The sequence below is a fragment of the Emydura macquarii genome, unplaced genomic scaffold (genome assembly GCF_026122565.2).
Source record: "Emydura macquarii macquarii isolate MOO-44397 ecotype Brisbane River unplaced genomic scaffold, CSIRO-AGI_Emac_v2 contig_1045, whole genome shotgun sequence".
NCBI lineage: Eukaryota > Metazoa > Chordata > Testudines > Chelidae > Emydura > Emydura macquarii.
The window spans coordinates 9207190-9223027 of record NW_027131182.1 but is presented as its reverse complement, the minus strand read 5'-3'; positions in this window follow the sequence as shown (position 1 = coordinate 9223027).

The window sequence follows — 15838 nt, the reverse complement described above, 5'->3', positions numbered from 1 at the left end:
CAGAGCAAGTGTCTTTTAGTCCTAATTTCTCTTACTCATTTTATTTAGCAGGCAAAATGGCAAACTCCATTAATAAGTAATCTTTACGTTTTGGCTCATTATAAAGAGTTTTTTTTTTAAAGAATGTAAGTCTAGTTAATTCTTGGACTTTGAGAATAAGCCCATTAGATGGAAACTCTTATGACCTTAACCAAAATAACTGGGCTTCTCAATCTCAGCACCTACGTAACCACTAGGTGGTCATCTGGGAACATGTGGGGTTTGGGTTTTTTTCACATCTGTAAGCTAAAGCAGAGATCCAAATGCAAGAATGTAGCACACAGGAATTTGTGTCAACCCATGAAAGGCTGTGAGTCCATAAAGTACTGCATGAACTGCAAGTAGTCATAAATATAGTATTTTCATCAGCAATGGACATAGCCTTGTTTCAGTGATGTTCATGTTATGAAGCAGGTCAATTTCCAACAGAAGTAATTACATTCAGTTTACCAAAAAAATCCCCCTGCAGTTTCAATAGGAGACAATAATATTATTATTGTTCACTTAATTTCTGAGATATTGTAGAGAAGAATGTTACAGAACTGCTCCTGTGCTCCATCCCACCAGCTGATTTCAGTGGTTGATGGAATACACAAACAAGCACAAACAAACGTGTACATGTGTCAGATAAAGGTGTTCCTGTTCTTACGAAGAGGCCAGGTTGTCCCCAGCTTGGGGGGAAACCCAAAAGTAAACTGTACAGGGGACAGCATGTGCTGTGAACTCCCACTGCGGACTATGGGAAGGGGATGGGGACACTGCAGTCGGCTTAGCATAGCTGGCAACCAGAGCCTTCTCCCACTGCCTTTTTGAGAAGAGCTGGCAAATTTTATCTTGCAAAGTGGATTCTTCATGGAAAGTGTCACACCGTGTCCATGGGACCTCTGGATCTAAGCACAAGCGTCTCTACTGCCTGAGCTAAAAGACAATTAGCTAAAGCTGCAGCAGGCTCATTAACCATTTTACATGGCCCAGTCACCACCAGAGAGAGACAGAACCCCACACTGAGGTGGTGTGGGGTACAGAAGCAGTCCATATGAAGTGCCTTCACCTCCACGGAGCCTGCTGTGAGGGAGAAGCCACTTGATATTTTCCATTAGATGCACAAGGGATAGAGAGGTCTGTAACTCCTAGAAGAATGTTGCAGGAATGGGGACAGGTCCCAGGCCCCAAAGAGACCTCTAAGGGATGGGGTGGGTGGAATTGAAGGGCAGGATGTCTAGGGGTCTAAGCTGGGCTCCGAGTTTCTTGGAGGTTTGGATTTATGTATAACCTGAATCTCTAAGGGAATCTGAACTGGTGCCAGGCCAAACATTTATAATCCACATTAACTGGAATCTTCAGAGTTCATCCTTCCCCAGCCCTGATCCAACCCATCTTCACTCCTTCCTTGTCCTGTGAATTGTCTGGTTTCCTAAGGACAAGGTATTCGGGCCCTGCTGCACTCAGCATTGCTACACCTAATGGATTTTGGAGGCTAAAGCTCTTTTTCAAAGGGGATTTAGGCACCTAGGAGCCAAAATCCCATTTAAAAATTAGATTTAGGCTCCTAAATCAGTTAGTCATTGCAGCGCTGAGCCCAGTAAATCCTAAATACCTTTAAAAATCTGGGCCTAAATCTAGCTTCAAATATGCTACCTGAAAACTGATACGAGGGAGGCTGGCCCCGGACAATTTGCAGAACTGGATATGGGCTTGTGAAAGGACAGAATTTGATTGGAATTTGTTAGCCCTCATGGATGTGAGGGATCTGTCAAAAACATTCAGCCTAATGATTTCTCTCTTGACAGATCATGACAGGATGCTGGACACTTACATATTACTTGTTAAAAATTCCACTTCTCTGCTTGCATACCTCAGAAACAAAAGCAAAAAATAAATCACCATCTTAAACAACATGGCACATGAAGAATGAGGGGGATTTGTTAGCAGCCTTTAACTACCTGAAAGGGGGTTCCAGGGAGGATGGAGCTAGGCTGTTCTCAGTGGTAGTAGATGACAGAACTAGGAGAATGGTTTCATGTTGCAGTGGGGGAGGTCTAGATTGGATAATAGGAAAAAGTTTTTCACTAGGAGGGTGGTGAAGCACTGGAATGGGTTACCTAGGGAGGTGGTGGAATCTCCATCCTTAGAGGTTTTTAAGGTGCAGCTTGACAAAGTCCTGGCTGGGATGATTTAGCTGAGGTTGGTCATGCTTTGAGCAGGGGGTTGCACTAGATGACCTCCTGAGGTCCCTTCCAACCCTAATCTTCTATGATTCTATGATTCTGTTGAGGAACATTCCCACATAATATTGCAGAATCTGAGCATCTCATAGTTTGTAATATATTGATCTTCACAAGACCTCTGTGAGGTAAGGAAGAGCTATTATCCCCATTATACAAAGCGGGAACTGAAGCACAGAGAGATTAAGTGACTTGACCAAGGTCACCAGGAAATTTGTGTTGGAGAAGGGACTTAATCCCAGATCTCCCAAATCCCTGTGTAATCCCCTAACCACTGGATTATCTTCCTCTCCCTCTAATATATAGCATCTCTCTTGTGGGCACCAGGGTCATATAATTTTTGGTGTGCCCTGGGTCAGAGTGGCAGGGGGGAAGGAGCGGGGCCAGGAGGGGGGAGTGGCCGCTGCACAGTGCTGCTTGGGGCCAGGAGCAGCTCCTGGCCAGGGTTCTGGGCCCACATAGGAGAGGGGCAGGGGAAGGTGCGGGGCTGAGAGGGGGGAGTGGCTGCTGCCGCTCCGCACAGCTTGGGGCTGGGGCCGGTGTCAGAGTGGCTCCTGGCCAGCTGCTGAGGGGGAGGGAGGGAGGCAGAATGACCGGGCCACCCTGGGCGCTGGGGGCCACGGCGGTCTGTACCTCCACGGCTGGCCCCCTAGCACTACAGAAATATTGTTAGCGCCGGGCCCACCATCCTCAACATTGGTGGAGCACGAGCACTAGGGGCCCATATAACTCGCCGCCTATGGTCTCTCGACCAAGGCACAAATAATTGTTCATACTTCTTTGCACACTCAAAGAACTTTCCATCCTTAGATCTCAAAGCACTTTTTCAGGTAAATATCATTGTCTCTATTCACAGGTGGGATGACGGAGGTACGCCGAGATATAACTTAAATGGTTTGCTTAAAGTCATACTGCGAGATCAGAAGTAGTAATTGATTCCATATCTCCAGACCCGACGTGTGTCCTAACCAACTGCAAGACATAGATCCGGAAGGAAAAATAACAATGCATGAAGCTACAAATGATGCCAGACGGTGTGAGGTCTCCTGCTGGAAATCACCCTGCCATTATCGCCAGCCCTGAAGATTTCAAACCCAGGGAACAAAGCTCCCTGTTGATGGCTGCCCTGATATTATGGCTTCAGAGACTTCTGGAGAAGAGGGCAATAAGCAGAAGTGGTGCTATTCTTTTTTCTTTTCTCTTTCTCTTATTCTCTTTTTTTCTTATTACTGGGCTTCTAAATGGAGCTTTAGTGTTGGAAGCAATTTACTGTTTTGCTGACGGCTTTGATTGGTTCTTTGTCAGTCTAGCTTTTAAGTTCAGATCTGGTCTGCTTTATTTCTTTAAATACCTTGATTTGATTTAGCGATGCCTTACCAGGAACACTTTTGCTGGCTTTTTGTCCTTATACATACAGAGCTTGATGATTTTCCACTGGCTGAGCCTTTTTACCATCATTATTTACTTGTAAATTTGTGCATAAGATTCAAACCATTTTTCTCTCCCTTGCCCCCACCCTGCCTTCCTTCTCTTTTTTAAGGAAAGGTGGAGCAGAGAATGTCTCCTAAGAAATAAGCAGATTTGGCAACAACAGTGACAATAATTATCTACACTCTGGTGACTTGGGCAGGCTGTCTCCCGCTCTGCCCTTATCTAGATCCTGCCCTCCTGTCTTCCCCACACTCACTCACATCCTCATTCATGCACTGATCCACACACACTGAATTCTGCCAACCCAAAAGCGTCCCTGTCCACTGAGCTTCCTTCCTCTCACCCAAAGCCATTCCACCAGACCGGAACCATCTTCCTCCTTCACGCAAACTCACCCCACCCACGCACAGGATCCCCTGGACTATAAATCCCCCTTTCTACAGCTCAGATTTCTGCCCTCTTCTGAACCTTTTCTCATTCGTGCCTGACCCTCCCCACCACCTTCTTTCCCCCTTCTTCCCAGGGCCAGAAAATGCTTTCCCAGATTCAGACCCACCTAAAACCCCAGCTCAGACATTCTCTCCCACTCCAAATCCCCACAACAACCCCAGCAGACCTGCAGTCTTGAACCACATCCCCACTTTCAGATGCATTGCCCCGTCAGCTAGAGGCCTGGGGAAGGAGGGAAGGGGCAGAAAAGAGAGATCCTGTGGCTGCAAACAGCAGGTACCCTGCCTCTAAAGACAAATATGAGCTCCAAAAGTTTTGCTGGATCTGGGCCTCATTTGGCTCTCTTATCTTCAATGGACTTTGGGATCAGGTCATAGTCTTAGTTCACATCTGCAAATGACAACCACTAACAAGTTCAGATTTCAAAGCCACAAAGTCATAATGCAAGTACACCTTCTCCACACTGATAAAAGCTGCTAAATCGTTGGTGCTGCTATCCTTAGCAAGTCATAACTGTGAGCAAAGTGTACAGTATTTAGACCAGATTTCTTTAGACCTGGCAAGATGCACAGCATGTTGCTTATTTTGGATAAGACACTGCACTGGCTGAATAGCTAAGATCATATATTTCATTAAATCAAAATGAAGCAGCGAGGAGGAGGCAGTTATTAAATCTGATTCAATTTAATGAAATATGAAGCAGGCTGAGTTTTTCTAGCATATTATTTACATGGGAACCTTTTGGATAGATAGACTTGTACATAAAATGCAAAACTTCTCTCTTCAGTGTTAACGGTTAGATTTTAAAAATACATGTATGGGTAGGTTTAAAAAGTGCATGAAAACCTGAAAGTGAAACGTATAGATTCATAGACTTTAAGGTATAATTATGATCATGTGATCTGACCTCCTGCATACTATGGGCCATAGAATTTCACCAAGGGATTCCTGCATGAAGCCCATAACTCCTGATTGAACTAGGGTTTCGTTTAGAAAGACATCCAAAGTCTTCATTTAAGGACATCAAGTGATGGCGAATCCACTACACCTTTAGATCCAATTGTTAATCACCTGGGCTGTTAAAAATTCCATTTTTCTTCTAGTCTGAATTTGTCTAGTTTCAGCTTCCAGCCATTTGATATTGTTATGCCTTTACGGCTAAATGAAAGAGCTCTCTGTTATTAGAATTCTTCTCCCCATGCTGGTACTTACAGAACATGATCAAGTTAATTCTTAACTTTCTCTTGGATAAAACAAAGAGACGGTGTTCTTTAGTTTTTCACGGTAAAACAGGTTTTCCAGACTTCATCCTAATAGTTCTCTTCTGAACCCTTTCCAGTTTATCAGCTGATGGGAGACAGGCTTAACAGAAGAGAAACTAGCTTCTTTTCATTGTTTAAGAAATTCAAAAATAAAAGTACAGCATAAACAGAGAAAAGTAAGTTTACAGTTCAGTTTCAGTTATCTATAGTAATCTGATAAAGAAAGGTAAAGAATTTTTCTTCTTTTATATCTACATCTTTTAACCTGACAGCATCCCACACAGCAGTAAAATTAGACTAAGAGAAAATAAATATTCACAATAAAGAAATAGGTCACGTAAGGCAAATCCTTGCGACCACTCCTATGAGCCATGTATGTTCCATGGTACTTTCCTACCTCACGTGATTGTTGATCAAGTTTGTACAAAACTTTAACAAAGCAGTGGGTATATAATTGCAAAATATAGTTACTAAGTATTCATTCAGCCTTCAACCTGTCTACATAAGCTTTTAAGGATGGACATTAATGTAGATGGTAGTTTTTGTGATATCAATATCTGTCTACTAGGAACTGGACTGCAATCTGATCCTCATTTTACACAAGGTGGCAATGACAGTTGACAGCTTATTATATGACTTGGGCTTGAACCAGCTACCTACAGGAAAAAATTGTATCCCACTGCAAGGCCCCGAGATTTGCTTTCCCCATTCAGTTGCGAATATTAACACAGAGGGTTCATGAATGCTTACATGCTTTCTTCAATCCCTATACATATTGATACAAGACTCTACCTTAGTTTTCAAATTTCTGAAATGGAAAGGAAGGATATTTATACAAGAAAGGGTTATTTCAGTTGCTTTCTCATTCAGCCAGAAGCTGGTTTAATGTCCCAAAGGGATGACTTCTTTTTTACTGAACAAGTCTCACAGCTGACTCTTTCCCTTACAAGGCTTTTACAGAGGTATTGGAATTTTTAAATGTCAACAGGCAAAAGTCTTGAGCGTATGTAGAAAAACAATACACATGATAAAACAATGTTGGCATTTCAGAAAACATGTTTTCTTAGAAAGATTCCAGGTTCCATTGTGTGTGGCCAGTTTCTATTAGTCGTTGCAATCTGAATTAAGAGCATGCAGCCTAGGTCATTTCTGCTGTTACCAGATTGTTAAGGAAATGTGAGGAGACAGAGAAATGCCCATGGAGTTTTATATTCTAAATAGTAGACAAAATGTTTAGGGTTTTTAGAAATATAGGCATGGTGGTACACATTCTATTTAAGATGCTGTGACAATCGCTGTGACATCTGAGTCCATCTTGTACATTTCCATAAGGAAATAGAAGTCTCTAAGTAAATATATGGCTTCAATTGGCTTGTCGAGCCCCTCTCCTGTGAGAGCCCAGCTTGAGTGGTTTACAGCTGGCAGCCGACACCGAGAATCTATTTAACCAAGTAGTCACTGAAAAGCCATTTATTGTTAAAATACAGAACACCTGGGCGCCTCTGTTGTAGCCTGATTCTGGCTCAGTGTGGGTTGCTATTTCTACCCTTCCATGGGTAATTCAGGTGTAAATGATGGAAGGTAGGTCTACAGATAAGGCAGCATGTAGACGACCTCAGAGATTACACACCCAGCTAGCATGGGGATGAATAGTAATGTAGATAGTGAGACACTGCTTAAGTGAGTAGAGTAGAGAAATGCCAGAACCTGAGGGTATATACCCTATATGGCTTTTTACATGCCCACGCATCTACACAGCTCTTTCTAGCATTGTAGTATCCCCACTCCCCCCTGATGCCAGAGTCTCTCCCTGCTGCATGTAGCTACAAACCCCAGTGAGGGGACAGGCTGCCTTTCACTGTGGTGTGTAGCTTACACCTCCACCCCACACATGTGCCACCACATGTGTAGACAAGGCCTAAGTTCCACCCTTTTGATTCTACATCCTAACTGGAGTGCAGCTGGTCAGGGGCAGGTACCATGACATAGGGGATTGAGGCTATCCCCCCAACTTTCCCCGTCTAATCCTTTGCTCTAGAGGGAATGCCGAGTCAGAGACCTGGCCACCAGCTGAGCCATGCTAGGAAACTGGGCTGATCACACATTGTGTTGCACAGTGGTTGGGGTTGTATAACATCTTTTACAGACTAGAAATATTCTGCATTGTGGCAATCTATAAATCATTGTCTGAGATTAGTGAAACAGTGCTATGGTTTGTACTGGTGCAGGATGCATGGTAACTAGACCTAAAGCTCCTCAAATCTTTAGATGTGAGATTCCAGTTTGATCCCAGTACAGACATGGGCTGGAGTGGTGAAATTCAGATCCTGACCCACACTTTCTCTCTTTAAGCGTGAGGGGATTCGGATCTCTCATACGAGTATGTGTATTAATTTATACATATCTCCTTTCACTAAATCCCTCTGCATTTAGCACATCTTTGCAATACCCAGATTCACATTCTGAGAAGACAATGATTATGTACCTGATAATATGCTGGGAGGGGGCACGGGGAATCCAAGCCTAAAATTCCAGGGAATGATAGTTTCCTTTACTTCAGCGCAGATGCAGATTTTAATCAATTAAATCAATGGCTAATGTTTGCTGGCTGTAAAAATGGTTAAAAGGTTGCTGGTGAGTGGCCATAAGATGGATGGCCAGTGGCAGAGGACTTCAGAAAGGTCAAAGGTGACTATCACCTTGAAATCTAATCTACAGCTGGTTCTCTCTACACTGGACACTGGCTGTGGTCATAAAAGCAGCTTATGTCAACCCGCTGGTATAGCCTTAGGGAATCCTGATCTGCTCGTTCCTACTAATACAATGACTTTATATATGGTCACATACACGGATTCATAATTACATTAGACTTACACATGCATTAAGCCTTTGCATGACCTGAGATTCTTCATTGCTAAGACACTCGAAGGTAATCAAAAGCAGAACAGTATATATTCTCTCTGTGTCTTTGTTCCTTTTCTGTTGATTGTCTTCCAGCTATCTTTCCCCTCCCACGCCACCCACATTGCTGACTCACAGCTGCCTTCCCAAGTTCCTGATCATCTCCTACCAGATCCAGTTTGCGATACCCCATTGTGCTCAATTTGTGATCTTCTCCCTCAGTGTAAGGACTGGGACGGCACTTCTGTTCCAAAAATCCAGAGGTTTTGATTCAGGCTAGAGATGCTCTGTCTACTCCTAAGCTCATGGATGAAGTGGGGAGCCATTCATTCTCCACCCCATGCCCTGAGCAGGAACTAACCAAAAGGTCTTTCTCTTTCTTTCCCCATAAGTGACGCATGAGAGAAAGCCTGGGGTTCCAATGCTCCTGGGTCTTTCAGCAGAGCAGAGAGAGCACTGGCCAGGCTCAGCTAACAGGAGGCCGAGCAGTGCACTCTGCAGTTGTCCCTCTGAGCAACTGTGTGCCTGACGATTATAGGAAAGATATTCAGAAGGCTCAGAACTACTGTTCAGTGAGCACATGAGAACACGGCTCTGGCTGTCACATCACATGTATCCTGCTGAGATTTGGTTTCAGCCCCAAAGGCTCCAGCACCCGAGATCCATGCAGATTCCTGTTACAATACATCTTGTTCTCAGCTCTCTTCTTACTTCCGTGACATTGTTTTCCAATGCTTTGCACACCGTTCTTCCTCCTTCCACTGTGCCCTTCACTCATTCGACTCCTGCCCCACCTTGATTCCTCCCCTGCCCCAGCTTATCTTCCCAATCTGATAGCCAAGGAGATATGTTTATGCGGCTCTTGCTATTAAATGAATCACCTTGCAGCCAAGTTGCTGGCATTAGGTTAAAGTCTCCTTTAAGTCTGATATATTGGACCTGTATAAATGAGACAAGCTGGCCCAGCCTGCAAGTCAGCCTTTTCACTGCCTCCAAAACATTACCTGTGCACACTCACTGCCTTGACTCCACCGCCGCTAAAATCCTCATCCGTGTCGTCAACACCTCCTACCTTTACTACTGCAGCGCGCTCTTCCATGGCCTCCCCCAGCTCTTCAGATCTGCACTTGCTGAATCAATGAAATCAGAGATGGCAAAGACATATTAGCTCATTTGCTTTATCTCCCTGTCTGTTGCAGCGCCTGATCCCACACCGCCCAGACCTAGTGTAACACAGAGACACACAGGAACAGATCTAACTGAAACATTCCTCATTGACCTCAAACCAGTGGCAGACTGCGCGCAGCAGAGCTCTGCTTTGCCTCTCCCCACCCCAGGAATGGCTCTCTCTCTCCCACTATACCTGGAGTGAGGGGGGAGCTGGTGCAGATATCAGCCATGTCACTTCTGTCAGTGGAGTGTTCCCTTGCACAGAGCATATTTTCTGCTGGCCAGTTCTGATCAGTTTACCTCTACTTCGAATCACTATAGAGGTTCAGTGTGGCCTTGGAGAATCCAGTCCTTTATCTTTCTATAGTACCCCTTCCTTACACATGCACAGGCATTTATTTAATGTTATATTTCATTCTTTCTCTGCAAGCCTCAGGAAGGGCAAGAGAGAGACTTCAATACACCATAGCGCTTCAGTGTGTTGGTTACAGGTGATAAATATGGATTTCATTAGTAAACCCCTTTCACTGCCGACGGTAATAGGGCAAACTGGAGCTTCCACTCCCCAGCATGGACTCTCGCCTGCATTATTCTACAGATAATATTCTGAGAATCAGAAATCTTCATGCTGTCTGCAATAGAAGGGGGTGAGTTCAGGCTTTCACCCTATTTGCATGGTGAGCAAAACTAGTGTGAAGTAACAAGCCATAGTTTCTCCGTAATTTACAGACTTTGTTTCTCTTTAAAAATTGACTCCCTTTGGGGTGAATTGTTCCTCTAGCTAAACCTGCTTTCACCTCAGAAACTATTCTGACATAGCTGGGTGACCGCTTTGTTTTCATTTCATTTTCTTTCGCCCCATTTTTGTAACAACCTCTCTGCAATTGCTTTTCATTTGTCTCACTCTCTGTTCTAATTTATACTATTCCACTGGATGCTTCTCCCTCTCCCCTCTGCTCCTTTTTAATACATGTTTCTCCTAAGCAAATTCACAATATTCAAAACTGAAATTCCAAACCCATTAAGTACAAGTGGGTTCAAACTGAGCCATAACTAGTTAGGCCATGCCATGTCTTGAAACCAGCCCACAGTCATCCATCCTATGAGTCATCCAGCTCACTTGGGGATCCTGGGCTCATGGATGCTCTGCACTACAAATAATAAATAAGACTAATACATAACCACTAAGAACTAGCTTCCTTTTAATTCCACATCAATGTCATCTTTGCATGGAGAACACGAGAAATATAAAATCTCAAAGCCAGTTTCTCTACAAAATGTTATTCCTGTTCTCAGTGTGTGTGATTCATTTGCCACTATTAAAAGCAGTTGTTCTGAGTGTGCGGTTCTCACTAATCATCATCTTGTTTGCATTTTAATGACAATTACTGGCACCACAAGGAAATAACAATTACATTTCAGAGTTGCTATGGGCCCTTGTGCTCCCATCCCACCCACTAAAAATATCTATTTTTACATCTAAAAACCATACTCCTAGCAGCAGCCCATTGTGATTTCTTTATCCAAATTACTGATAATCCATACAAATGTTGTCTGTAAGCGTACTTTGATAACCTTGTTGTTTGGGACCTCCTCAAAACAGCAAAAGCTACTGAAGGCTCTTTCTCTGCTAAAATGATGCTGTAAAATTATGCCAGTTGTTACAAGGGGGATTTTAGTCCCCTTTCTTGCTAAATTCCAGTTTGAGTGATGATACTCCACCTACCTGAATCCCCCTGTAGTTCCAGTTGAAAGAGGGTTTTTTCCCCTTTCAAACCAGTGTATACTGGTGCTGCACATGGTTAGGTAGCTGTTTCAGCCCACAGTTCACTGCATTTCAGTGGTGGGTAAATTCACCTGCAGGTTGTAACGTTAGATAATCAGCCTTCAACGTGCTTAGAGATCCTTCTGGATGAAAGAGGTTATTAAAAATGTAGCATCATTATCATTATCACTTACCCTTCAAGCCAGGAAGATGGAAAGCAGCCTCTTCTAAGGCTATCCCAATTGATAGATGACCTGCAGGGCATAAGGTAGCCCACCCAGCAATGAAGTTGTCTCCTCCTCCAAAGGTCACCTTACTTACATGCATCCTCTTTTTTACCCTACACAGCAGGATGTCTCAAGGTGACTCAAATTCAAATCTAACTAGCAATGCTGATATGTCAATAGGCTGACTAGTTAGATGTATTTATGAACTGAGATTACCATGAAATTGGACCTAATGGCTGACTATTAATTTCAATCCTCATTGGGATCATATGGGTTGCCAGAGAACACTTTATCTTTTACTGAAAACTAAATGAAAAAAATATATCATTCATACTATGATCCAGGCTAAATTTATCAGTGGGGTCAGTCCTTTGCCTTCAGTGGAATTACACCAGAGCTGGATTTGGTCCTGTACGTTTAAATGATTTTAAAAGTGCCACTATTAAATAAGAAATATAATATTTCAGCGTGCACAGTATAAGAGCAGTCAGGCAGAAGGAGAACTGCAGTATGGTATCCTTTGATCCTTCTTAACCATCATATTAATATCAGGCACAAGTTGGACAAAATAAAAGTTATGTCTTCCTTTAGGAACCACTATAAATTAAAGTTTGGTGACATCAATTTCATTGATTTAGGAGTCAGTGCTTTAGATCCATGTATATGGAGAGAAAGATTATATGATGATGTGGAGTCACCATAGGATGCTCTCCTCAAGCTATTGGGATTGATTCTTTTGCTGAACAAGAATAAAGGGGGAGACTTGAGCTGTTCCGTGTCCTTTGGTGAATGATACACTCTTCTCATTGCAGCCATGCAAGAAGAGATGGAGGGCGGGAAACAAGAGAGAGGCTGAAAGAAATGGTTTCAAAATTCCTGGGAAGGCCCCATGGCAACAGAACCAATAAAGATCTGCTGAGCAAAGGGGTTTGGAGCTGTGGATGTGTGAACCTTGTGTGGGAAGCTCCATGGAGAAGCTCCGTGGAGACTTCCTGTTTGGGAGCATGCTGGGGTGCTTTCAGCTCTCAGAGAGGCAGAGGACAAGTTGGAGGATCCACCCTCCACAGGGCTCTTCTAGTCCTTCCTCCCCGCAAATGGCACGAGCTAGGAAAATGGCAGCTACTCCAGCTCTTAGGCTGCAGGAGAAAGCTTCTGTGGGGACAGAATTCTGCCCTCCCCTTTCTCTGTGTGGAGACGGGTGTGCAAAACTGGGCAACTGGATTTTTGCTTGTGGGCTTAAGTAACACTTATGTGGCAGGTCCTTTGTTCTGAGTACTCTCTGGTCTTGCAAAAGGCAACCTGGCCCCGCCGATGTCCATGTAGAACACTGCTGTAAACATATCTTCCTAGTCCGTCGCTTTGACCCTGTCAATCCTCCCGTTACAGCCCTTCATTGGCTCCCTCCTCTTTATCTTTTCAAACATAAGCTACTTGACTTCACTGTCAGGGCCCTTTCGCGCCTGCCCCCTACTCCACCTGTCATCTCCCACTTGCTTTCAAAAAGTTGACTCCTGCCCCCAATCATCCCAGGATGTCAGCATCCATCACGTGTTACATGTTCAAATAAGCACCTTCCTGCTTCCTCCTCTGCTGCCTTTCATGGCTGGAAGAATCTCCCTATCCTGGGGTGAAAGACCCTACGCTGGCTGGTGACCAAGGAGTCAATGCAACAACCACATGCCAGCGCTGACTGGCCACCTTGCAATAGCTGGGAGAATAAAAGAGTGGAGAAGCCGAGCAGTGGAGTTGCTGCCAGAGGAGCAAGCAGGCTAGAGAAGGAAAGTCCGGGCAGCAAGCTGGTGACACCCCCCCCAGAGAAGGGAGGACCAGACCCACAGGCTGGAGAAGCCTGCAGAATCAAGGGAGCCAGATAGGAGCTCAAGGCACAGCAGGAGGAGTTGTTCAGGCTTGATTCTGCCTGCCTGGTTTAAGCACCTGGAGCTTGGGTTCCCTTACCAACACCTCAACACAGATGTAAGAACCAAAGGGGTTTCCAGAAACCCTGAGGACCAGGTCCAGCTAACCCGGCAAAGTATCAGGGAAAACCTGTACACCCCAGAAGGACTGAAACAAACATTTTCATAACCTGGGATGGGAATTCCACAGAGACTAAGGCAAGAGGGGCTGACTGACCGCCCTGCCAGACAGAGCGGACTTTGTGTCACCCTCCATCTGACCAAAGGCCATGCTGTTGCAGTAGCTCACCAACTCGCACTCCCCCTAAACACATTCAAAACTAACACATTATCCACCTTCAAAGTCCTCCTTACAATTCTTCTTTGCTGTAAGGCCTACAAAATACTTGACAATGGGTATGTGGCTGATGTGCTGAGACCACTGCCCGTTGTGCTGACCAGTTGTTTCATCGTACTCGCCCATCTGTCTGTACCCATCTGTTGTCTCTTATCTTATCCTTAGATTGTGAACTCTTTGGGGGCAGGGACTGTCTTTTTGTTCCGTGATTGTACAGTACCTAGCACTCTGCTCCATGACTCAGGCTCCTAGGCACAATAGTAATATAAATGAATAATGATAAACATGATTATTAAGTTTTACTATTTTACCGTCCAAACCACTGCCTGACTAGCTTTCCCCTGATGTCCCAACTAAAAACTTTCACTTATAACTCAGCACTTAAGCCTTGGGATTGTATATGAATTAGAATGGATGGTGGAGTTTAATTTAAGATGTGCTGGAAAACACTGTATTCTGATAACCCTCTATCAAAAACAGTCCTGCGTGCCTGCCATCGAGTTCTAATGCCACCTGCTGACATTAAGATGTTAATGTTACTATTGTTTCTACTCATCAGATGTTAAGGTGAGTACTCAGTGTTCATAGACAAAGATCTAGGGATTGAAAGATGCATCCTTTTCCTGAAGTTAAAGCCAGGATTTGGGTCCTGCATATTCTTTAAGCCAGGGCAAGGATTATGGCAATAATGAGAGACAGTGCAATGAAAATGTCAGAGACGTGCTCTACCATTTCTTTTCCCCTTTTACTCTGCAGAAAGCCAAGACTGACCAAAAAAAAAAACCCAGACCAGGACAACGTGACTTCTAAAAGAGCATCATAAGGCAGAAGGGAAGAGAAACTTTCCAGTTGATAAATGTGAGGCTACAGCAGCAATTCTCAAATGGTGGGGTAAGACCCCACGCTCAGAACATGCCACGCTTCCCTTCTTAATTGCCTCACTATCACAGGACCTTTTGGTCTCCTGAAATTCAGCATCACACCTCCTCAGCTGCATCTCCATTTTTCCTGCCCCCAACCCCCATCCAGAGTCTTTTTGAAGCAGTTTTTCTCATTCCCTGTTATAACTGGCACCACTGCTGTTGAAATACACTGCCATTAGCTTTATACATTGCATTGAGGGTCCTTGATTCCATTAAGGAGCCCGGGGAAAAACAGCACCAAACTGGCTTGCATGGACCCATGTGTTATATTATAACCCTTTGTCATTACCCCTTACTCGTCTCCCTTTTAAATGAAATTATCCCACATAACCTCTCCTGTGAAGCCCCTTTATTTCTCTAAACACTTCTTTGTTGTCGTTCTCAGGACAATTTCTATTTTGGGTGGGTTCTTCTTGAGATGAGTTGATCAAAACGAAAGGCAGTATTTGAATTGAGAAAGTATCATTCTGTTAGGATACAGATCTAGACAGATTAGCTACAGATCTAATTTAGCACATCCACCTTGCATGTGAGGTCCAGAATAGTGTTCAAATAAGATCTGTACTGGCATGATGTGCAGTGCAGTCTTTTGGCTTTAACTGAGCTCCTTTACATGCTGACAGTGACGTAGGGAAGATGGCTCTTGGTGACGAGGCAACTCTTCTGGGTTAGCTCAAGATCCATGCCTTCAATAGGGAACCAGAGCTTTCTGGATCCACTCATAGCTGGCCACACTCAAGATCTTCTGTTTTGTCCGGATCTATAAGTAGGGGGTAGAGGTTGCAATGTTGTCATGGACCAACCATTACTACTATCTTCATTTTGGTGGCAGGGTGTAACCTTTCCTGCCAGGAACTGTTTAAATAGTCTGCCCTTAGAAGCTGATAGAACCAGTATGCTTTAAAAGTGTCTCTGGCAGACCACCCTTGATACTATTAGTGTCAATTAGCAATAGCTCCTAAAGACCTTCTCCTCACAGGTCACCCAAGCATACAGATGAAGCCAGGATAGAATCAGTTAGAGTACCAAGAGCAGAAGTCTAGTACTAATCCACTTAATGGCACCTTTGAAGTCTTATGCCATTCAGGAGATGAGTAGATTTTTGCCTCACTCAATAGTGTCCATAAAGCCCTGAATGGTGAAAATGTTCTAGGGGGCAAATGGTCTGGTTAATTCTACTTTGATATGTAGT